Source organism: Sorex fumeus, unplaced genomic scaffold, assembly GCF_029834395.1.
Source record: "Sorex fumeus unplaced genomic scaffold, SorFum_2.1 ptg000098l, whole genome shotgun sequence".
Lineage (NCBI taxonomy): Eukaryota > Metazoa > Chordata > Mammalia > Eulipotyphla > Soricidae > Sorex > Sorex fumeus.
This window is the reverse complement of record NW_026606155.1, coordinates 23,643,599-23,669,545: the sequence shown is the minus strand read 5'-3', so window position 1 is coordinate 23,669,545 and position 25,947 is coordinate 23,643,599. Positions and strand designations below refer to the sequence as shown.

The window sequence follows — 25,947 nt, the reverse complement described above, 5'->3', positions numbered from 1 at the left end:
GTAGCAACAGCCTTGGGCAAGCCAACCTCTCTGCTATCATATTTTTTCATATTAACCAAATATCTTTCTTATGTGAAGTTTGTATCATATAGTCATACTAAAAGTTCTAATCCTTCAGCATGTCTTTTTTAAAAAGTATATCTTTAGTAAGCATGTTGTAAATAAATGATACGATTAACAATTTAAAATAAAAAAACTGTTACTTTTCATATTTTCCTAATCTGTTTTAGCTAATAATGTGAACATGAGTATTGTTGAGCCAAACAGAAGTTAGAAGAAGCAGCATAGAAGGACAATCTTATAATTATCTCATATATAAGGAGAGCCCGGCAAGCTACTTGAGAGTATTCGATATGCCAGACACAGTAACAACAAAGTCTCCAATGGAGACGTTACTGGGCCCGCTCAAGCAAATCGACGATCAACGGGAGGGCCTTTACCTTTTTTTACCTTTATATAAGGAATAATGCATGATGTGAGTCTTGCCTATAGATTTCCAGGTTATTAGGAATTTAAGAAGAGCACTGTTGTAAGCAGAATTTAAAAGGACCTCAAGGATATACTTGTCCTGCACAAGCTCTAGGTCTATAGATATGATGGATTTTACTTCTATGAATAAGTATGTAAGAAGGCATAGATTTTATGAAGGAGAGATTATTTGCATGGACCTGACCTAATTGCATGATCCCTTAAAAGCAGTGTGGGGGGGGTGAAGGAAAGGGAAGGAAGGAGAGGAGAAGATGATTTCATACTTGAAGTATGGGGAGGACTTGTTATGCCATTGGTGGGTATATAGAATGAGAGTGCTTGCTACTCCTCTTCTGCATTCTGAATTCCATGCATGAAGTTCTCTTGTGACCCATTTTAGAATCATGTAGGGAATTATAAGAAATGGACTCCACAGTCTTTGAATAGAAATTATGTCTTGGCTTAGAGGAGTTGTGAACTCAGTAGTACTTAGGGATGGCAGTCAGTGGTTCAGAAATAGACCTTTAAAGAGTTAAAGGGGGAGCTGGAGCAATAGCACAGCGCGTAGGGTGTTTGCCTTGCATGCGGCCAACCCAGGTTTGATTCCCAGCATCCCATATGGTCCCCTGAGCACTGCCAGGAGTAATTCCTGAGTGAAGAGCCAGTAGTAGCCCATGTGCATCGCCAGGTGCTACCCAAAAATAAATAAATAAAATTTTAAAAAAGCAAAGAGTTAAAGGAATTTTTTGTTGAAAAGGTAGATTCTTGTATAGTAGTTTGAATAAAAAGAATGTGTACTAAGTGGTAGAGTATAAGTTTAACCTTGAAAATAAGAGAATGAAAAAGAAGGAACCAGAGCAGAAACAGTGAGGAATTATTTTATGCATCAAGGTATAAAAAGAAGGGGGAAAGGCCCAAAGAACAAAGCTGAATATATTGATATAGCTAGTAGGGCATACATAGCAAACTATACAGTCATAGGACACATGATTATTTGGGGGAAAAATCAGTGAAACTAACCACAATTTTTCCATGACTCACTGATACTGGTTTTACACTACTAGAGGTTAATGTGTCTGGTTATGTAAAAATATTTAATACTGTCACTGTCACTGTCCTCCCATTGTTCATCAATTTGCTTGAGCGGGCCTAGTAACATTGTGAGACTTGTTACTGTGTTTGGCATATCGAATACGTCACGGGTAGCTTGCCAGGTTTTGCTGCGCCAGCGAGATGTGCAGCACGGCACAGTGCTCCCGTTGTCCATCGATTTGCTCGAGCGGGCCCAGTAACGTCTCCATTGGAGACTTTGTTGTTACTGTGTTTGGCATATTGAATACGTCACGGGTAGCTTGCCAGGCTTTGCCGTGCGGGCGAGATACCTTCGGTAGCTTGCTGGGCACTCCAAGAGGGGCGGAGGAATCAAAACTGGCTCGGCAGGGCCGGCTGTGCGCAAGGAAATGCCCTACTGCTGCGCTAATGCCCTACTGCTGTGAGCGAGATGTATTCTTGGTATTTTGCCGGCTCTCTGAGAGGGGCGGAGGAATAGAACTCGGGTTGGTCGTGTCAGCCGCGTGCAAGGCAAACGCCCTACCCCCTGCTGTGCTATCACTGCAGCCCAAAATATATAATACAATAATAACAATTTAACATTATTAATAATATAGTTAAATAAATAATATTTAAACAGCTATATTATTGACTAATTATATATTAAATAATTAATAACCTGTCACAAATCTTTGAGAAAAATGTTGTGAAGTTAGCACAATCTTTATTCCCCCCATCCCACACAAATACTAATGATTTCAGCTAAATTTTTTTTATAAGATTTCCCAAAGGAAATAGAAGATCCTTCTTGTGGGAAAAGGATCCATTGTGTTAGTTTGAGACCAAAGGATTGAAGCACTCAGAAAGCATCAGAATAGATGAATGTGTTTCTAAAATAATGGAGAGCGCAGATAGAAAGCAATATAATTTTGTGTTAGAATTAAAAGCCAAATAAACATAGTAGCATTATTGACTCTTGAAATAGTTTTTGTGTATATAGCACATAGGGCTGAAGCGATAGCACAGCGGTAAGGCGTTTGCCTTGCACACAGCCAGCCCAGCCAAGCCGGATTCGATTCCTCTGCCCCTCTTGGAGAGCCCAGCAAGCTACCCAGAGTATCTTGCCCACACAGCAAAGCCTAGCAAGCTACCTCCAGCGTATTTGATATGCCAAACACAGTAACAAGTCTTACAATGGAGATGTTATTGGGCCCATTCAAACAAATTGATGAACAATGGGAGGACTATGCTACAGTGCTAATCATATATAATAATATATAAATATTTCAGGAGTCAATCATACTATCATATATGCTATATATATATATATATATATGCTATATCCCTGTTTTTCTTCATTTTGTGTATATTAGTCTGGACTCTTAAAGAACTCTTAAAGAACTTAAAGACTCTTAAAGAACCAGTAGGTATGAGAATACACATATATGGCAATGTTATATAGTAGAATTTAATTATATTCCAATAAATATTCTCATTAGGCAAAAATAAAGATCAAGATTGAGTTGGGGAACACCCAAAAGGAGAGCGAGAACACAAGGGATTGCCCTGCCACAGAGGCAGGGTGGGATGGGAGGGATGGGGGTGGGAGGGATATTATCCATGGTGGTGGAAAATGGGCACTGATGGAGGGATGGGTATTTGATCATTGTATAATAGAAACCCAAGCACAAAAAATTGTAAATCTACTTACATACAAGTGGTATTACATGGAAAGTTTCATGTTAAGCGAAATGAGTCAGAAAGAGCGGGATAGACACAGAAAGATTGCATTCATCTGGGGAACATAAAGCAACAAAAAGGGAGACCAACACCCAGGAATGGCTGAGATTAGTACCAGGAATTTTGCTCCATGAATGGAAGGCCAGCCACACGTTCTAGGTGAAAAGGAAGCTCAGATAGAGAAGAGAGCACCAAATGAAGGGTGTTGTGAGGACCCTCCCAGGGTGGGAGAAGCATGCTAAAAGTATTCTATAGACCAAACATGATTGCCACTCAATGCCTCTCTTGCAAAACACAGTACCCAAAAGAAGAGAGAGAGAACAAGGGGGAATACCCTGCCACAGAGGCAGGATGGGACGGGGGGATGGGGGGTGGGGGGGATGCTGGGACCCGTGGTGATGGATGACGGGCACAGGTGGAGGGATGGGCACTTGATCATTGTATAACTGAAACCCAAGCACAAAATTTGTAATCCTATAACTGTACCTCATGGTGTTTCACTAATAAAAAAAAATTGTAAATCTACAACTATACCTCATGGTGTTTCACTAATAATAAAAAAGAAAAAAGAAAAAACAAAACAAAAAAAAGATTGAGGTGGGGGTGTTTATCATAAGGAATCTGCTCAATTGTGAAGGCCTTCAAGAGGTTGGATGAGGGCCACACACATTTGGAAGAGAAATCTGTTTTATTTACTTTATTAATTTAAATGATAAATCAACCAGAAACCTCCTCAAAGACAAATCTAGAATAGCCCACAAAACCTCTACACTCTCTGTGGTACAATTAAGTTTATGGGCCTAGTCAAAATGATCCATAAAATTAACCATTACATCAGAGCACAAATAATGTGCATAATGGAGTCAAGTCTCCAGCTTGTCATGCAGCCTTGTATAATCTCTGGTTTCTCACATGAGAAGTGGCAGAGATGTAATTTTCTCCCAGAACAACAGTGAAAATCAACTGCTAGTACAACTGCTCAAGAAATATAAAGGACACAAGTCTATAGCAGGTACTAGTCCCTATATTTGGGGACTGGATATAAAGAGACAATCTATGTCCTTTCTCTCATTACCTTACATTATAGTGAGAAGAGACAGGACAAAGAAAATAAACAGCAAATCATTTAATTCCCAAATCACTCACTAACCAAATCCTAGAAGTTAATCATTCATTTATATCTAGAATATAGTTACTATTTTCCCTTTACAAATGCTTGGGTTATTTGCCCAAGACCTCTGTGCTAACAGATGTCAGAGATGAGACAATCCTGGTCTTCCAGCTCCCCAGTTTATACAAGTCTTCTTTCAGCTGAAAACATAGTCCTGTTGTCCTCACATTCCAGTAAAACTAAGTAGAACCAATTATCTCCTGGGTACATATGGTTATGTCTTTATACTCTAAGAAAACATGTTTAGGCAGATGTTTAGTTGACAATAAGAAGTATAAACGTAAACCTAAATAATGGATTTTCTGAGAGTTACGGGCTTCACTAATACAGAAATAGTTATTGGTGTGTAAATGCAGAGTGAAACAAACTGAAAAAGTGAGAAACAAAACAAGATACCCAGGAAAAGATATGCCACCAAGAAGTAGCCGCACAATTTCTTCAAGTCCTATCATATTGAGTTTTTTTACTAGAGTAATGGATTCAATAAAGAAACTAAAAGGGGAGAGGGAACATGTGAGTGGAGAAGGAGGCCCTTTATGTCTATTGACCAGGCAAGGCTTTTGAGGTATTTACATTTGAGGCAAAGTCTGAGGAGACAAATATGAAAAATTCTGGGTTTGTTTGTTTGTTTGCTTGCTTTGCTTTTTGGGTCATACCTGGCATTGCACAGGGGTTATTCCTGGCTCATATACTCAGGAATTACTCCTGGCAGTGCTTAGGGGACCATATGGGATGCTGGGAATCGAACCCAGGTCAACCATGTGCAAGGCAAAACGCCCTACCCACTGTGCTATTGCTCTAGTCCTGGATATGAAAAATTCTGGAGGAGGACCATAGCAGGAAGAGGAATGCAGTACAAAAGCCCCAGGTGGAAGAATGGAGGGATTATGTCAAAGGAGCAGAATGAAGAGTGGGTGGAGGTTGCTGAATAAGTGGTGCATAAGAATCAGTGCATCTGGAGAGCAAGAAAGAGCCAAACTCCATATTCAGGGCCTTGTAGCTCACAGGAAAGAATCTGAAGTTTATGTGAAGTGTAAAGAAAGTCAGTGGAAAATTTCAAGCAGGACTAAAGTGATCTTATTTTTGTTTGAAAAAAAGAATCACAACCAGTCTGCTATCATGCGTCATCACTGATAGAGTATGTCTGGACATTTAGCCTTTTTTAAAGATGATTGTGCACTGGGTCATTTGTGCATTTCAGAATTGAAATGGACAAAATGTGGAGAAATTGGCAGATTCTGCATACCAGAAAGAATAAAGACTATTCTGACTGTAGTGTAGACCCTGTGGTGTATAGTTGTGGCACCCATGAGAGATGAATATAATGGAAATATAGTCTCCTGCTTGACACTTCTCTGCATTAAACATACTGAGCCACCCAAGACCTTTTATCGCTTGACTGGGTACCAGTATACTGCCTTTGATAAGTTTGTAGGTCACTTAGACAGATAGCTGATGTCTATCCTTTCCATGTATCAGATTCCTTTCATTCATTTGAAATGCACAGTTCCTTAGAAAGGACTAATGATGTGACTCTAATAGAGTTGGGTTCTAAGTCTATAGTAGATCAGTAGGACAGGTCTTTTAAGATGAGAGGAAGTATATAAGCATCAACAACCTCCTGCTTTGCCCAACTCTGGGCTGCCCTTGATTAAATATGAGCACAAGTTTCTCTTTAGCTGGTAGGATAACAGAAACATTGCATATGTATAAAGTTTTAAGGTCAAGAATTGTTCTCCAAAGGGTACTGCTCAATTCTCACTTTTATGACTCGTTTATAGTTCTGATATGTGTTGGCTTCTTAAGTAATGCCATAATACTGAGGTTTGTTCCATAATTCTGTTGAATGAAAGTCATCCATCTCAGGAATAGACTTTGCATTTGACAAGGTGCAGCCACAGATACTAGGATAGGATTGTTAGAGGGCTGTTCCAAGGAGTCATAGGTTCAGTTGAGATAGAAGAACCACATATCTGCCAGCTCAACAGAAGAACAAGTGATTCTGCAGGCTGGAGGGAAGTCCAGTCAACCTGGAGAAACAGGGCGGTGATGAGAACAAGACACAAATAGTAGTGGAGAGTTGTCAGGGTTGCTGATTGAGGAGATTTGAAATCAAGTGAAGGACAGGTAGAAGAAGGCCACAAAATTCTGAAGATTGAAAATTGTAAGAAGCTTAGGCAAGAAAACTGAGCAGAAGAATAACTCTTTGAAGGTAGCACATACAGAAATACATCTGTCATGTATTTCTCAGGACAGAGACCTCTTGTTAAGGTTTCATTTTGAAAGGGAGGCAGTTTTTCTGGTTTTACATACTCTAAGTACCTGAATCTTGATTATAAAACTTATATAAGATCCAGTAGTCCTACGAATTTAAAAATGTCAGTATCTAGGAAAGTCCTTTAAAAGGTGATACTGGACACAGAGATAGTATAGCAGGTAAGGTGGTGATCTTATATGCTGCTGATCTGAATTTGAGCTCCAGCACCCCAGATGGTATCTTGAGCCCTTCAAGGAGTAATCTCTGAGTGCAGAGCCAGGAGTATGCCCTAAGTACAGTAATGTATGACCCACCCTCCACAAAAAAATAAAACAAAAAGTAACACTACGAAGTATCTGTTTAGACCTATACTACTAGACCTAACACTATTTCAAGCAAGGGACCCAAACTACAACAACTGAAAACTTAAAAATGTAATTGTCAAGAAATTAGGATGGGGGATGGGTTGGAATCTGGTGTCAGTGGTAGAGGGATGGGCACACCAGGTGGTGTGATTGGCCGTGGGAACTGTTGTAAGTCTGAAAATCTGTTGTAAACAATTATGTAAATCATCATGCCTAAATTTAAAAAACAAGATAGCAAAGGATTCTCTTGAGCCACACAAACACTTCTTGAAACAAAGAATATAATATGTATGGTATAATGTGTACATTATGTATGTATTATATAATGTGTAAATATTGTGTATATCATATACATTCATACATATTATTCATGTGTATATATATGTATTGCACACACACACATAATCAGGTAGAAAAGTGAGTACTTTCTGATAAAAGTCTTTAAGCTCTCCCTGGCCAGGAATTAGTGTTAACTATTAATTAGCAGCTCTGAAAATCATTTTTCCTGGGGATCTTCTATCTACTTTACTGGCTGGTGATTGATTGCTAATTGATCTGGAAAGTTGTGGCAGAGGCCCTCCTTCTGTGCAGGTCTCTTAGCCTGCATACCCCCCACTTCTCTTATTTTCTTGGGCTCCATGTTCCCCCACTGGGGTTAGCATTTTCTCTTGTGTTGCTGTGGTGTTGAAAGCTTGTTGTCAGGATGAGTCCTTTGTTGCTTAGAACCCAATCTGTTGATGAATTGCTCATTTTACAGAAGCATGATTGCAAAACTATAGTAATTCCTACTCCTCCCCTTAGCAAAGTTTCCTGAAGGTAAAAGCTTTAATCATATAAGTTCATTGTTCACTTCCATCCTAAGATGTAGGTACTATTCCCCTTTTGCAAATGCTGAAACAGAGGTTTTTTGCCCAAGACCTCTGTGCTACCAAATGTCAAAGGAGAGACAACTTGGGTCTTCTGGCTCTCTGACCAGCAATTTTTATGTAGCAAAAGCCATCTTCCAACAGAAAACATAAGCCTGCTGTCCTCACATGCCAATAAAACCTAAGTAGAACCCGTTATCTCCTGGAGACAGATGGTTATGACTTTATACACTAAGAAAACCTACTTAGGCAGATGTTTAGTTGACGGCAGGAAGTGTAAACATGACCCTAATTAATGGATTTGCTGAAAGTTATCGGTTGCTCTTTGTCAGAACTGTTGTTTTCTCTGTCACTCCTCAGACTGGATTTAAAAGCATAAAACAAGAAGAAAATTGGCATTTAAAACGTGTTTACTCTTTGCCATCAAGAGAAATAGAACTTTTTGTACTCCCTTAAATGTAAAGTACATTTTTCTGTGGGAAACAATACATTTAAAAATAAAAAGGGTATTATAGAAATTGAAGGACAGCAAAGCTCTATGGGTTAAGGAATTGGGGGTGGGGGAATGCAGGAATGGGCGGGGGGGAATGCTCCTTGGACACAATCCCATGCAGTGCAAAGGTTTCAGATCCAAGTGATCTCTGAGCTTAAACACTGTACCCAATATGCCACAGAAACCCTAGTTGCCATTTGGGTTTTTATTTTTTAAATTGATATCATTAACTATAATATAATTGACATCACTGATTTACAGTAATATGGCTTTTCGGTAGTATATATTTACACCTCTGTAGCTGTATGAGCCAGTACCTACCCCCAAAGTTCAGTACTATCCCACCATCAGAAAGACGCTGCTACCAGTTTCTCCCACTTCCTCTGCCTTTCTCTCGAGTGTGTGTGTGTGTGTGTGTGTGTGTGTGTGTGTGTGTGTGTAAATATCTTATTGAAAATCCAGACTAGAGGAACTCACGTTTAAGAGACATGGACACAGAAATGAGGTTCAATCTACTGCTTTTGGAAGTAGGATTTGAACTGTCCTGAGTGAAAGAGACGGTGGGTGGAGATTCGATTCAAGCAGTAGCACCCAATTATTTGTGTTGACTAGTTTTCTCTGATAGCAAGCAAGTTACACTAGCCAGAGCTTCAAGCACTGTATTTAGTAAATTTATATTCAAGTTGCAGCAGTAATTTGACACTTCTAAGTGGTCACCTCTAACTGTCATCTGCTCTGCTTTCTCCTGGAAAGGTGGCTGGAACCTGTATCTCAGATGTCACAATACTTCACTTTCCTGGACCACACTGACAAAGGTGTGACAGCACCTCCACTGTCAGGGAAAGCAGAGAAATCACAGTAAAAGAAAAATCACAGCTCAGAGAAATCAGAGCTGACAGTAAAAGGCTTCAAGGTGAATAGAACAACACAGTTAAGCAATGTCTGAGGAATCCCGTATGCTAGAATAACCCAAATGCAGGCTTGATATGCAGGCTTGAAGGAAAGATGTTGGTCCCTACTCTTCTGTTCAGCGTTCACTTTCCTTCCATTTCCCCCTTGAACTGTTGTAATAGTGCCCTCTACGGGATATTTTCAAAATGACAGTGCATAGTTGTCTCACGTAACTCTAGCCACTTGTTCAGGATTCCTTGAAACCAAAGCTTTCTTGAAATAAACAGGATGTTGCTGATTTGTAGTATCATAAGAGAGTGAGAGTGAACCCTCTCCTTGCCCTGGACTTAGGGACTCTTGTCCCTGGATAAGATTTCTTTGTATAGGTGACTGGAATTTGCTAGTCTGTCTAGCTGAGAGACTGAGAGCCTTCTTGGGAGAGATGAAACAGGAGCCTTTCCACAGGCGAGTAGTCTGTGGATTCTGCATGTCGAGTCTGTTTTAGACATGTTGCTCTGCCAGCCGCTGTTAGACTCCTCTGAGATACTTTCTCGTCCTTGGAGTACCTTGGGTTTTTTCTGGCGATATTTTATGTGGCTATACTGCTTCTGTGAATTTCATTCCTTTTTCTGATGCTTTGCCCCTTCTCCAAATTACTATGCTTATTAGTTCATCTTTTTTCTCTTATTTTATATATGTAAAGAAACAATAAACTTAATCCTGCATATATTTATACCGAACAGTAGTTTTCATACTAGATGTTCTCATCAACACATTCCCCAACTATTTTATTCTAAGTATATTTTTGTGTCCCCCAAACCCCCACCATTATTCACGAGCCCTCTCGGGTTAAAATGACTGAAGCAGTATCAAGGAAAGAAGACAGATGAGGGCTAAAGAAATAGTACAACAGGTTAATTTCTTACCTCACATGTATCTGGCTGGGTTAAATCCCTGGAGTGATCCCTGAAGAGACAGCTAGATATAAACTCTGAGAATCTCTGGGTGTGGCCCAAAAGACAAACTGTCACATATGAGGTCTACTTCCCAAAAGAATGAAACTAGTACACAGTTATTTCTCAAACTATAACTAGAATGGCTTTGAAAAGGCTTTTCTGTTGGGAAATAGTTTCTATATCTGCTTTTCCTCCCTGCCTCTTAAATAGAGACTGAATCTTGATTTTCTTATAATTAATAGAACTAATTTATCATCCAGAAAAGATACCTTAAATAGGAACAAAATCACAAGTATTTTTATAATAAATAGACCTGATTTATCTTGCTCAACCTTTTGGTGTGTGTCAGTGGGGCGCAGGGGAGGATAATCTCCTATAGGGTCCCAGAATTTTATTTTGTTTATAAGCAAATGGTAAAAAAATGATACAGGTACCCATTCAGTCCCAACATTCAATGGGCTCGTTTTCTTTTTCCTACCTACTTTATTTAAATACCATGATTTGTAAACTTTTTCATGATGATTTGTTACAGCAATTCAGTATACCAACACCAGTTCCACCATGACTGTCTTCTTCCCTCCACTTATTGTTTCCAGTTCAACCAGCCCTCAAACCTGCCTCCATAGTAGGCCCACAATAATTTACTCTATACTGCTTATTATCACTAAATGACTGATGGTATGATCAAAATATACTTCGGTATAAAAAAATTTGTGAAAATTGTTGTATCTTACCATGGGGACATTAAGTCCTTTTTTGAGGGTTTACTAAGCTGTTGTTGCAAGTTAAGCCTTCTGTGTTAATGTTTTTGTTAATCAAGATTAACTGGCTTCTACATTACATTCCCATTCAATCTGGTCTGCTCCTACTGGGATGTTAGTAATGTAACAGTTTGGAGATGTCGCTCCAGAACATCCAGAATATTTAGCTGGGCAGTCCAGCTGGAGGCATGCCAGAAGCTGTTTTGGTGTGAGTGTGGATGATGGGGCTTTGATAGAATGGGAATGTGGCCTGCCTCCTCCCTAGGTCATCCCAGAGGTCTCAGCCAGGACTGAGTATCCGTGAAATTTTTCTGGCTACTTGATCTCTGTTGAGAGTTATTTATGAGTCTCTAGAACAGAGCCAGTAGATGAGTTTACATGGTAGTGGGACATGGGTGTGGCTTCTGAGGCTTCCCGAAATACAGGGAGGTGGAACAGGTAGCCTATCTCAATTCCAAGAAGTCCAGGTGTCTTCAGTCAAAGAACCTCAAGTGTACCTGAAATATTCAGCAGGTTCGCATCTCTGTGAAACCTAGTCATGAGTCGGTGGAATCTGGCCTCATTGTCTTTTCTGTATCCAACTTCATTCCACTGTTTAGGAGAATGGACCAAAAGGAAATGATTATAAGTCATGAGCTTCACCAAGGGCAGTGAATTTTTTTCCCTATGGAGCCAGATAGAAAATATTTTCAGCTTGTGGGCCATATGGTCTCAATATCAACAATCCAACTCTGCTGTTGTAGTGCAGAGCAGCCTCAGATAATAATAAACAAATGGACATGGCTGTACTCCAGCAAACTACAGAAACAGATCACAGCCTGCACTTGGTCCATAAGCTCTCATTTGCCAACCCCTGGCTCAGCTACTGCAGGGCCAACCACTGACAAATGTGAGGGCTCAGCCTTATGTGATGGGGTCCAGTCCAGAGGACAAATAAGACCTGAAATCTAACCCATGTTCTCTTTCTCTTTGCTTTATTTTCCCACTACAGGCATCACTTGGTATAACTAGCCGAGAGGTGCCTTCTATTCCCAGGCTGTGCCCAAGCAGAAGCAATACCTTTGTATATTAGGACCCCGCCCCCAAAGAAGCACAACCAACAAAGTGCATAGAAACAAAGAGATTTATTACAGGGAACTGTCTCTCACAATTATGGAAGCTAGTAAGCCCCCTAGGTCTTCAGTGTGAGTCAGAAAGCTGGAGACTCAGAATATCTGATGAAGTGGTTCCTGAGCTTGAATGCCTGAGACCCAATAGAGCTGATTCTAGTCCAAAAGCCAGGTGACTCATGACCCAGTATACTCAAGACCTAGGAGGAATCAATATTTTGTTTTGATTCTGACAATCTCTTTGCTTTATCCAGGCCTTTAATTGGTTGAATAAGGTCATTGACACAGGGAAGAGCAGTGTTTGTGTCTATAGTGTCTTGGGTCTGCTGACACAAATGTTAATCTCAAAAAAAATCCTCATAGACCATCTCAGAATAATGTTTGACCAACTCCTGGGCACTCTGTAGCCCAGCCAACTTGCCATTATACTCACTTTATGAGAAAGCACCATGTTAACCGTGATGCTGACTACTTTGATTTCTTTGGTGGGCTTTATTTTCAAATGTATGATCTTGTGATATCTGTTTTAGTACCTGAATCACTCTCTATAGACACAAACACTGCCCAAGCAATAAATCAAGGGCGTCTTCCCAGGGATGTTTGACTGAGGAGTAGAAACTTGTGCATTCCCAGGAGAGGATCTAAAGAGGATAAAGAGAACAGAAGATAAAGATCAAGCAGCTTTTGTGGCATAAAAGAAGGATGGTTTCTCCCATGGCACCACACATGGTTCCTCCCCTTGTCCTTCATCACTTCATTTTTACATCTTCCTTGTACACAGTCCATCCTTGATCCGGCACAGTGAGTCCTCTTATTTCAAACATTTACATCCTTACCTCTAGTCATCCATTAATCTATTTCTTGTTATTGCAACCCCATATTTAAGGAGGAAAGAACCTAATTTTTCAGGATGAGTATCAATCTTTGATCCAGTGGACTCTTACTGAAATGAATAGTCCTGTGGTTCAAAGATGTCTTCCCTGGAACACGCTGAGGATTAGAAGTAATTCCAAAGGAGACATAGACCCGGAGTTTCCTTTCTAAAGATGAATTCCTTTGGTTAAGAATTGCTAAGCCAACTGTTCACAAAAGTCAGAATCTGGAAAAAACCCAAGTTCCCAAGAATAGATGACTGGTTAAAGAAACTTTGGTACAGCTACACAATGGAATACTATGCAGTTGTTAGGAAAGATGAAGTCATGACATTTGCTTATTAAGTAGATGGTCATGGAGAGTATCATGCTAAGTGAAATAAGTCAGAAATAGAGGAACAAAGAATGACTGCATTCATTTGTGGTATATAAAATAATATAATAGGAGAATGACACCCAAGGACAGTAGACACAAGGACCAGGAATACTGCCCCATAGTTGGAAGCTTGTCTCATGAGCAGGGGAAGAAGGCAGCTGGAATAGAGAAGGGATTACTAAATCCCAGTGATGGTTGGAGGAATCTTTCTGAATAGGAGTTGTGTGCTCTAAGTAGACAAATGACAAACATGATGGCTATTATTATATATATTGAAACCATAATGATCATACATAGAGAGAAAGTAAGAGGGAAACTGTCTGCCATAGAGGCAGGGAGAGGGTTAGGATGAGGGAGGTGGATACTGGGGACATTGGTGGTGGAAAATATGCACCGGTAGAGGGATGGGTGTTCAATCATTGTATGACTGAAACTCAAACATGAAATTTTTGTAACTGTAGCTCATGGTGATTCAATAAAAAAAAAATGCAAGCCAGAGTAATTATTTCCAACTATCATTGTCATACATGCTGAAAGTAGGTAAAAAGGATAAACATAACCTTTCAGTACTTGTACTGCAAGCCATAATCCCCAAAAGGAGAGACAGACAGACAGAGACACAGAGAAAGAAGGAGAGAGAGAAAGGGAGAGAAGAAAAGTGCCTGACATAAAAGCAGACCGGGAGTAGGGGGTAGAAGGAGGGAAACTGAGCGCATTGGTGGTGGGAAATGTACACTGGTGAAGGGATGGGTGTTGAAACATTGTATGATCAAAACCCAGTTATGAACAACTTTGTAACCGAGTATCACAAATAAATTTTGAAAAAGAATTGCTAAGCTCTCAATATTTGTTTTCCTTTAAGTTTCCTCTTTGGCAGCCCCACCCCGTACCCCCACAATATATTAGACTGTGAACCTCTGGGAGGGACTTAGGTCACTTTTGAATCAAGAACCCTGGGTCTTGGCAGATACTGAATTGACTGGTTCTTGATCTTGGATTCTCCAGAGTTGTGTGAAATCGTGTTATTGTTTACACGCCACCAGATTCATGGCATTTTCTTCTAACTGCCAAAGTGAACTAAGACACATAACTTGTTAGTGGCTATGACCCAAATTTTTGGCCCTTTTCAAAAGCATGCCCTTGAGAGTACAGCAGGCAAGGCACTTGCCTCACAACTGGCCAATACAGGTTTAATCCCCAACACCACATATGGCCCCTGAAGCCCAACCGGATTGATCCCTGAGCAGAGTGCCAGGAGTAAGCTCTGAACAGTACAGGTTGTAACCCCTAAACTGAAAGAAAACAAAAACCACAAAGACAACCAAACAAATAAAAATGGCCTCTAAAAACTGGGATTGAATTTGACCCAACAATACCACTCCTGGGAATATATCCCAGAGAGGCAAAAAAGTATAGTTGAGGTGACATCTGCACTTGTTTGTTCATTGCAGCACTCTTTACAATAGCCAGAATCTGGAAAAAACCTGAGTGCCCGAGAACAGATGACTGGTTAAAGAAACTTTGGTACATTTACACAATGGAGTACTATGTAGCTGTTAGAAAAGATGAAGTCATGAAATTTACATACAAGTGGTACTACATGGAAAGTATCATGTTAAGCGAAATGACTCAGAAAGAAAGGGATAGACATAGAAAGATTGCATTCACTTGGGGAACATAAAGTAACAAAATAGGAGACTTACACTCAAGAATGGCCAAGATTAGTACCAGGAATTTTACTCCATGGCTTGGAGGCCAGCCACACATGCTAGGGGGAAAAGGGAGCTCAGATAGAGAAGGGAGCACCAAATAAAGGGTGTTGGGAGGATCCTCCCAGGATTGGAGAAGCATGTTAAAAGTAGACTATAGACCAAACATGATTGTCACCCATTGCCTCTTTTGCAAACCACAACATCCAATAAGAGAGACAACAAAAGGGAATGCCGTGCCACAGAGGCAGGGTGGGATGGGAGGGATGGGGGGTGGGAGGGATACTGGGATCCGTGGTGGTGGGAAATGGGCACTGGTGGAGTGATGGATATTTGGTCATTGTATAATTGAAACCCAAGCACAAAAATTTATAAGTCTACAACTGTACCTCATGCTGTCTCACTAATAAAAGTCACGACCATCCTGTTATTCGTTGATTGCCTCACACGGGCCCTAGTAAAGTCTCCTTCATCCTAGCCCTGAGATTTTTAAGAAAGTGCTATATTCAAGGCTCTTTAGGAGAATGAGACCCATCATTGTTACTGGTAAAAGTTAAAAAAAAAATAAAAATAAATAAAAATAAAAAAACTAAAACTGGGATTTAAACCACTAATTTCCATTTCATTAAGGTAGAAGCAAACAGTCTTATTCTTCAGAGTTTAAAATCAACACCTTTCTCAAATAGTATCTTATGCAAAATACTATTACACATAAGTGCAAAATGGGAAGTTGTTCTGGCACAACCAGGAAGAAAGACTAAAAATGCCCCAGGGCTCACTGTTTTATCCCAAGGAACTAATTTGAAAGCTGCCAGTAGGTATCAGTCTGCAAAAAGAATGGGTCATTTGGGATAATCACATTTTCTACCTGCATTTGTTGTTCTAAAAACACCTTTCCTTTTGAATTCCCCCACACTACCTATTATTGTGGTATATATATTTAGAATATTTTATAGAAACACAAAACTGTAAGGATTAATGTTATATTGGTATTTGAAATTCCTTTGCATCTAAGCAGCCAGTAGGAAGAGAATAAATAAAAATAACTTCACAGAGGAAAGTACTGTTAGTGTTTTTGTTGGCATGAGAATAAAATTACTTATTAGCAGTGCATTTAAACATCATGGGTTTTTTTTTCAATTATTTGTTGTACTGAGGTGTGTTTGCATATAATGAATGGCATAGCTCTAAGTGCACAGTTTGATCTGTGTTGACAAATGTGTACACTTGTACAACCTGCAGCTCTATCAAAATCTACATTTCTGTTACCCTAGAAAGTTCTTTCCATCCCTTTCCTCTCACCTCACCCAACTAAATCATTCCCCACCTGGAAGCAAAGATGTGATTTCTCTCATCATCACCCATTTTCCATTCTAGAATGTTCTATAAATGGAATCCTAGTGTACATACTCTTTTGTTACTCACTTCTTTCATTTAATGTAGTATTTCTTAGATTCATCCATATTGCAACTCATGGCAATACCTGATTCCTTTTTATATCTAAGTAGTGTTGCATTGTGTGAATAAATATGCCACTGTTTACCCATTCTGTTGATGGACACCTGCTCTATGCCTAGTATTTAACTAGTATATATAAAAAACTGCTATGAAAATTTTTGTTTAAAGCTTTTTTGTCAACATATGTTTTTATTTCTCTTGGATAAATACCTAGCAGCAGAATTGCTGAGTGACAGGAAAGATGTTTATCTTTTTCAAAAGCTGCCAAGACTTTTCTAAAAGTGAATATCCATTCTACATCTTCAGCTGCAATATATGAGCATATTGGCTACAGCACATCCTGCCAATGCTTGGTATTATCAGCCTTTTGTATTTGATCCCAGTGAGTGTTTAGTAGTGCCTCTTTGTAGTTTTAATTTGTATTTCCATATATCTAAGGATAATGGGTATCTTTTCAAATATGTACTGGCTATTCATCTATCTTTTGTGAAATGTCTGTTTAATATGATTGCCTTCAAAAATTGTATTTTGTTTTTATTATAAAATTATAGGAGTTACATTTGTGGACTATAAAGCAACATAATGGGAGACTAACACCCAAGGATAGTAGAGAGAAGGACCAAGAGGATTCCACCAAGGCTTGGAAGCTGGCCTCACATGGCGGGGAGGGGGAAAGGTAGATGAGATGGAGAAGGGACCACCAAGCAAAGGATGCTTGGAGGGCTCACTCGGGATGGGAGATGCATGCTGAAAGTAGACTATAGACTGAGCATGATGGCCACTTACTACCTGTATTGAAAACCGTAATACCCAAAAGGAGAGAGAGAGAGAATAAAAGGGAATGTGCCTACCACAGAAGCGAGAGGGGGAGGGTGGGGGGGAAGATGGGATGGGGGTTGCAGGAGGGATACTAGGAACATTGGTGGTGGAGAATGAGCACTGCTAGAGGGATGGATACTCGACCATTGTATGACTGAAATGCAATCACAAAAGTGTGTAAATCTGTAATTGTATCTCAGTGTTTCATTAAAATATTTTTAGTTATAGGAGTTATGAATATTAATTCTACATCAAATATAGATATGTAACATATTTTATTTTAAAAAGGACAAATGTCGGATCACTCCACTTATCTATAGGATATAGAATGACAAAACAGGGGAATATATACTATACAAAGATGACCAACAGTTGACCCTTGATACCAAAACTCAAATTTCCAAGTAGTCCTGAGTAGGAAGTGATGAAAAGGAGGACCAGAGGTGACAAAGAGACAAAACAGAAGGTCTTAAGCACTTTGGTGGTGGTGGTGCAGGCAGTAACTTTGTATATCAAGATATAAATGTTAATGCTTTTATAACCATGTTACCTAAACTATAAGCAAAAATTAATTATAAAATTATCCCAATTGAAGGGGTTATTTATTATATTGAAGATGTTTTTATTTATTTATTTTATTTTATTTTATTTTTGCTTTTTGGGTCACACCCAGCGATGCTCAGGGGTTATTCCTGGCTCTGACTCAGGAATTACTCCTGGCGGTGCTTGGGGAACCATATGGGATGCCGGGGATCAAACCCAGGTTGGCCGCGTGCAAGGGAAATGCCCTACCTGCTATGCTATTGCTCTGGCCCCTTGAAGGTGTTTTTAGATGAGAAACATGAAGTTCAATTTATAAATATTTTTCTCTTATGGTTAATGCATACTGTGTTTTAAGAAGTATTACCTTTCCCACAATGACAGATATTCCTTTACATTATCTTCTAGAAGATCTGTAATTTGTAGTTTAACATACATCTTTATGTCTACAGTTTTTTTTTAAATTTTGTGGTCACACCCAATAGTGCTCAGAGATTACTTCTGACTCAGTGCTCAAGGATTACTCCGGGTGGTGCTCAGGGAACATATGTGGATCAAACCTGCAAGGTGAGCACCTTAGCCCTGTACTTGCTCTTAAACCCCTTAAGTCTATAACTTGAATTAATTTTATATATAATATAAGGTAAGATTAATTTTATTTGGTCATTCTAGAACATTCTAGAACCATTGCTGAAAAGATGTTTCTCCATTGAATTGGTTTGGTCCTTTTATTGTAATTGACTTGATCCTATGTGAATGTGTCAACTTTCAGTCTTTTTCATTTTATTCCATTGTTTGGCTCACCTTCCTTTCAAGGTTTCATACACTTGATTTATAAAGCTTTATGGTAAATTTTGAAATCGAAGTCCTCCAACATTGTTCTTCATTTCCTAGATGTTTTGCTATCCTTAGTGCTTTGAAATTCTATGTATTCTATGTAAACTAAGTTTATCAAGCTAATCACATTCTCCTTGGAGAATATCCAAGCCTTTTGTTGCTACCACTGTTGCTGGGTCCCTCTGCTCTAGATTATAATCCCGCCTGGTTTTTCGTGGTGTACAGTATCCTTTTTACCCGGACTGGGAATATAGAGAGATAAACTGCTGTCTGTCTTACTTGTCTAGAGTTGAGCATCTTCCAATATTTAGGGCAGGAGATTCTACTACCAATAGGAAGATCAGAAGATAAAATAATTCCACTCCAGTTCCTATTGCATACCTTCTTTTACCTTTTTAAAGAATTCCATCTTCCAAGTACAAGCTAATTTATTTATCTTGTTTCCTGTTTTCAGGCATTTAGGTTACACTCTCTAGTCTCATAGCACTACTCTGGTGCATTTTTTTGAACAGAACTCATCTCACCTCTAAAAGAATAATTCCTTAGAATTGAAAGTATTGATAAAGATGACATGCATTTACATTTGTTTTGAATTACCAGGTTACACTCCTTGGAATATGGTTCCATTTAGACCCCACACACCAACCTATTCATCACACCCTTGCCAACTCTAGATATTTAACCTGATCTTGACCAAGATGATAAGTGGAAAATAGCAAGACTCCGAGGTGTTAGTTTACATTCTTCTTTAATAAGTGTCTCCTCATATGCTTGAGTCTTTTGTTTTTTCTTGTGTTTTATTGATTTGAAGAAATTTATTATAATGTATAAAAAGTAATTTAAACTTTTTTTATATAATATGGAGTACATACTAAGTATTTATCATTTTACTTTGTTAATAGTTGATTTAGCTGTTCTTTATTTTCTGTTGTCAGATTAATTTTCTTACATGAGTTGGGTTTTGGATGATACACAGAGAGGTCTTTTCTATAGTGGGATAAAAACATTATCTTGATTGAAAGGATCTGACAATTTCATTAAAGTCCTTGATTCATTCACAGTCCTGTTGTAAATTTCCAGATAAAGACCAAAAAACCTTATTTTTCCAGTTGAGTACGTATCTTAAAACAATTTCTATTTTCTCTGCTAACATGTAGTGTCATATTTACTGAATACTGAGACCATTTATTATCTATGATCTAGTCCATTAAGTTTATCTGTCTCTTTATATCTTACCACAAGAGTTTTTTTTCTTAATTTTATTTTATTTAAAAAAATCACAGTGAGATAGTTACAAGCTTTCGTGTTTGGGTTACAGTCACACAATGATCAAACACCCATTCCTTCACCAGTGCACATTCCCCACCACCAATATCCCCGATATACAACTCCTTTACCACCCTCCCCCTGCCTCCATGGCAGACAATATTCCCCATAATCTCTCTCTACTTTTGAGCATTATGGTTTGCAATACAAACACTGAGAGGTTATCATGTTTGGTCCTTTATCTACTTTCTGCACACATCTCTCATCTTGACCAGTTCCTCAAGTCATCATTTTCTGGTGATCCCTTCTCTATTCCAGCTGCCTTCTCCCCTTTGCTCAACCACAAGAGTTTTTTAGTTATTATATATTTAAATAAGCTTTATTGTTATTGTTATTGTTATTGGGCTGGAGCAATAGCACAGTGGTAGGGTGTTTGCCTTGCACGCAGCCAACATGGCCAACCCAAGTTTGATTCCTCCACCCCTCTCGGAGAGCCCGGCAAGCTACCGAGAGTATCTCGCCCACACAGCAGAGCCTGGCAAGCCACCCGTGATGTATTCGATATGCCAAACACAGTAACAACAAAATCTCCAATGGAGACGTTACTGGGCCCGCTCGAGCAAATCGATGAACAACAGGAGGGCATTGTTATTGTTTACATTTATATTTTTCATTCAAACCTTGGAATCATCTTATCTACAATTCCTTGAAGCGATTGCTAATTTTGCTGAGATCATTCAAAATGCGTGTACTAAAACAAAGAGATTTAAATCTTTTAAGATGATAAGTTCTCCAAGAAAATGTGATTCACTTTATTTCCTCAAGGTCTTTATGGTTCTGAACAGTGTTTAGTTTAGTTTTGTATAGATCTTGTACATTTCCTTTGACATTTATTCCTAGGCATTTTGAAATTTGAAATTTTCTATCTACTTATAATTTACAAATATTAAGGTGATTTAGCCAATTCCCTTTTTTATTACTTACAATAGTATACATTCATATGATCTCTAAATCATGGTTGTTTTACTTTCTCTCCGTAGACTTTTTTTTTAAGTCATTATTTTTTTCCCAGTGTCTGCTTTTGTTAGTCAGAACAACGTATGTTCAGAGGCTGTCTTTTTTTCTTTTCTATGCAGAGGCTCAAACCCAGGTCTCATGTGTACAAGGCTTGTGCAATGCCACTGAACCACAATCCCATCCCAACAAAGGATGACTTTATGTTTATATATTTATTTGGTTTCCCCCACCAGCTGTTAACCACATATGCTCTAGGCACCTGGATATCACACATCCAGCTAAATTCAAGAATTACTTAAATTTACCGTCTTTCATATTCCTTTAGATCAATTTGAGTCCAAGTTATTCTTTGTCACTTTTGAACTTCATATTTGCTACCTCTATGTTCTTTTCTACCTCCCATCCTATGTTTAAATTATTTGTGTCATTGTCTTATATGCTCCGCTAAAATTCTATTAGAAAAAGCCGAGTTTTTTTGACTAATATTTCAGTCATGCTCAGAATTCTGCCTTGCATAGGGCACATTCTCAATACAATGTTGCTTAATTATTAATTAACATGAAGATCTACTTAAATAAATACTAAAAAAAATTTGTGTGAATGTGTATTGTCATTCCAAGCACTTAGTCAGAGTAATAAATATCAATCCAACTCCTAATATACACACATGTACATATTCTTATTCGGCATTCTCCAAAAGGAGATGTAACATTTTACCTTTCAGATGTTAGGGAAGAAATAGAAAGGAAAAAGCCATTCACAGCCAGAGAGTGTGAAACCTCTGAACTTTGATTAATTCTCTAAATCTAGATAAACTGATCTAAATCATCCAGTCATTTAATGCCTTTTAGTTTAACCTCATAATCTTTTTCTCTAAAATGCCTTCCTCAGAAAGAATAATAGAGCCAGTGACCTTAGTATCAGTGTTTGGTGGCTTTGTAATGTTGCAGTTGGTTTTATCTGGTGTGGCATGTCCTCTTGATTTTTAATTTTTATTTTTAGCTTCTCTGTATTAGGCCATGTATTCATTCTCTCTCTGCTCTGGCCCTTCACACCAGAGATGTGTCCACATAGACTTCGTAAATTTATATTTTGGGGGATCTGAAGATGTTGTAGAGGAACTTTCCATCAGCCTGATGACAACTCACTCACACCAGTGTCCTCAGAGGACTAAGGGAAGGTGGTCACAGGGATAGACATGGGGACTTGTATGTCTTGCCTCTGCAGGAAGGAAGGATTCAAGTAGAGGCCCTCGCAGACGCACATTTGGTTCTTCAGAGCTCTCTCTCCCATGGATGCATGAGTTGTGGGACAGTGGATGAGTAAACACACTTGAGTAAAAAAAGGAGATGATGGCTCATAAACTGACTTTCACTATCAACTTTAAAACATTGCAAACCACTGGCACCCAAAAGGAGAGTGAGAGAACAAAAGGGAATGCCCTGCCACAGAGGCAGGGTGGGATGGGGGGAATGGGGGGTAGGAGGGATACTGGGATCAGTGGTGGTGGAAAATGGGCACTGGTGGAGGGATGGGTACTCGATCATTGTATAATTGAAACCCAAGCACAAAAATTTGTAAGTCTACAACTGTACCTCATGGTGTTTCACTAATAAAAAATTTAAAAAAAAAAAAACATTTTTCACTTTGAATAAAATTGGCAATGCATTTTTGGATAAGGATGAAGAAACTTGCCTTGGTTCTTCATACAATGAAGAACCTTACCTTGGTTCTTCATACAGTAGGATGAATTAGTTTGCTAACCTGATGATTGTGGTTTTATTATTAATTCATGCGTTTGAGAGAGCACATGCATGGAAGGAAGCAGAAAATCCTTTTAATCTCTGGGGGTTTGGGGGAGAGGAAATCACTGATGAAATGGCAACTAATTGGTCTCTTAAATCTCTAGCCATAGGCCAGGGAAGAGAGAGCCCACAATTATAGACCACCAGAAAGAAGAACTAAGCTGGAAGAATAGCTTTGTGATTGGAGACATATTCTGTGTATTATGACAGCTACTTTGGATCCAGCCTTTATTTTCTGCCACTATCCCCATTCCTTCTTTTCTTCCTCCTCAGCCTCCAATGTTGATATAAACTGAGACTTGTGGGTGTATCCTCCCTGTGGCAACTATTTCAAAGACCAGTTTCCTCTCTCCCTTCTGCTTCCTAAATCTTTTCTCTCTGTCTTCCTTGGAGGCACATTGGTCATTCATAATTGATGGCCCTTTGGCATCTCCAATCTAGCACTCCACAATCTCTATACATTTCTGCAGAGACAGGTGCAGGATCAAGGGGCGGGGCGGGGCAGGCAGGACTGCTTGCTGCAAGGCTGCTGGGGTTCCTTCCTCTTCCTGGCACCAGAGAGGACAACAGCTTCTTTGCATCAAGGGTGGGAATGGGTCATTTATTCATTCTGTTCTCTAGAAAGCACAGGGTTAAACTGCTCATTTTGAGACCCATCTCACTCCCTTTCTTGAGCATCAAATACTGAGCTTTATGTTTGGAATGGGGTTGATTCCCAGGATTAAGAATAGCCAACGCCTCTATTGTTCTTTACTTTCTCTTTGGCCAGGATGAAGAAGGTTCTTGTGTGTTAACTTAGTTATTAGGGGCAAGCACTGGAGGAAAAGCAAGTGCTTATATCTCTTTCCCTTTTACTTATTAAACCAAGTTTTTACCAGCTAAATCTGTCTGGGTGATTTCCATGGAGTGCCCTTTCAGAAGCATATTCTTTGCAATATCTCAGGGAACCATCCACCTTCTCTGGATGCATAATTTACCCATACCAATCAGCCCACACACCCATGGGGCAGCCTCTCCCCAAGACTGAGAAACAACCAACTGCATGTTAGCTGGGGATGTTAGCAACCCACACCTTTCAAGGGACTCCTTAGGCCCAGTTTTATTTCTGAGAATCCAGAATTCTCAGGGGTCAGGGTAATTTTTGAAAAAGACCATTAGACATCTACTTCCAGTTCCCAGAAGTCAAAACAGCATTATTTAGGACAGAATCAAAGAACAGAGCTGTGCTATGCTCTAGGCATTCAGTAAATATCAAATTAGTCTAGAAAGTAAGGGAATGATTTGTGCCTTCATTCAAGCTCCTTAGCTGAGACCAGAGAGAAGGGAATACCATCCTTTAAGTCCTAAACTCCTGCAAAGATCAGTGCACCTCAAGCTTTGGAACCTTGCTCAGAATCATATCACAAAAGAAGTAGTCCTCTGCTCTGCAAAATATTTTAATGAAAGCAACACAGAGTAAGCGCCTCATGTACAACTGGTCCTGCCTATTTCACATCTTCAAAGACCTTTAATAATCTCCATTATGTGACTATGTGATTTTTATCACAAAACCTCAGACTCTTACATTTTTAAAATAATTCACCAGCAAGAACCAATGTCAGAACTAAATGCTAATAAGATTTGGTCTGGGACACTAACATGGTAATATTGTTAATGTTTAATGCACTCACATCAAAGTGGGATAATCCTGCTACTGAAGGTCAAGAGAGCCTTTTTTAATAGGAGAGAAAACATTATTGTAACTGTTCCATTTTTCTCACTTAAATGAATCTAGCATAAACTTATTATACTGAAGCCCAGGGTAGACATTTCCTGGTGATCTGGCAATTTCCCTTGCATTGTGAATGTGGTTTGTCTCTTTCCTCATCCTCATCCCCGCTTCTCCAATGATAATGATAAAAAGCATCGCAAGAATATTTCACATCTTGCAAGGCTCTTATTGTTACTTCAAAAGGCCACTGTTGGTTTTATTACAGTCGTTGATCTGCAGAGTTAATTTGCATGCAAAATTGTGGCTTGGCTTTAGCACTATTGCAATGGAAGTTTGACTTCTGATGGCAAAAGGAAGATTGACCTTCATCTGTAGCAGGAAATGGCAGAGTTCTGCTCTCAGTTCCCTTATGAAATAAAAAAAAATTACAAAGGTCAAGATCTGTGGCTTCTCTTCTCTTTAGGCAGAATTCTGAGGAGGACCCAGCAGAAAGTGCCAGCCTTCAGATGTCTAGTAACTGAAAGAAGCAGCAGCTGTTTGGGGGAGGGAGGGGGGTGCTGTATGATGCTCAGGAAAGGGGACCGTCTCAGCTCCTAGCAACAGCATCAGTTTGGCTTCAGTTTGCTTCCGCCCTGCAGGAGGCGCCTGCAGAGATCCTGCTGTGATGTGCACTTTGGGGTTCAGCATTAAGCTTCAAATTGTTGCTTATAGAATTTGGCTAGTAACTACTGCTTTATCCCAGCCCTCATTTTCTCAATTGAAGTTATCCCCTAGCTTTGAGATAAATGCATGCTTATAAACTACCATGCAGTTTCTAATATTACTCATAATTTTGCCTGGAGACACAAGAGTAGAAAAAGTGACCAATCACATTTTCTCTGGCATGTTTGTGTTGGTTTTCTTTGTCTTTTTATATTCTTGTGCTTCTGTGGGTCAAGATTCCGTCCACAATGAAAGGGCACGGTTCTGGGTTTTGTAATTCCTGTTAACCTAATACGGTTTTTTAATGCAAAGGCTAAATGTTTAGAGAATAATATTTAGAGAATGTTTAGAGAATTTTATTTGAATAATAACAACCTGTCCTGGCTGACCTGTAATATGGTCATATGAGTAAAATAAAATCATAGATGTGAAAGTGTTTGAAATATTCTAAAATATCCAGATTATTCTTCTTCACATATTGAAAGCAGAATGAATTTTCCTGCAAGAGAACTAAAAATTCATTAATATCCTAACATTTGGACCTGGAGTAAAAGTCAAAAACTGCTGGAAAATTTTTGGATTAAGGAACCAGCAGACAAAATTTATTCAGTCTTTTGAAATGTTTGCAAACTGAGTTTATTAGATTACAACTATTATTATTGGCATCTTAACATGTATGTATTTAAATAAATATTTTTTCTATAACAA

General features: G+C 39.0%; 1 protein-coding gene across 9 annotated transcripts in view; it reads left to right on the top strand.

Moving 5' to 3' along the window:
- The window catches only part of RGS6 (regulator of G protein signaling 6), a 570,853-nt gene that overhangs the window by 340,039 nt on the left and 204,867 nt on the right, over positions 1–25,947 (top strand). The window lies entirely within an intron of this gene.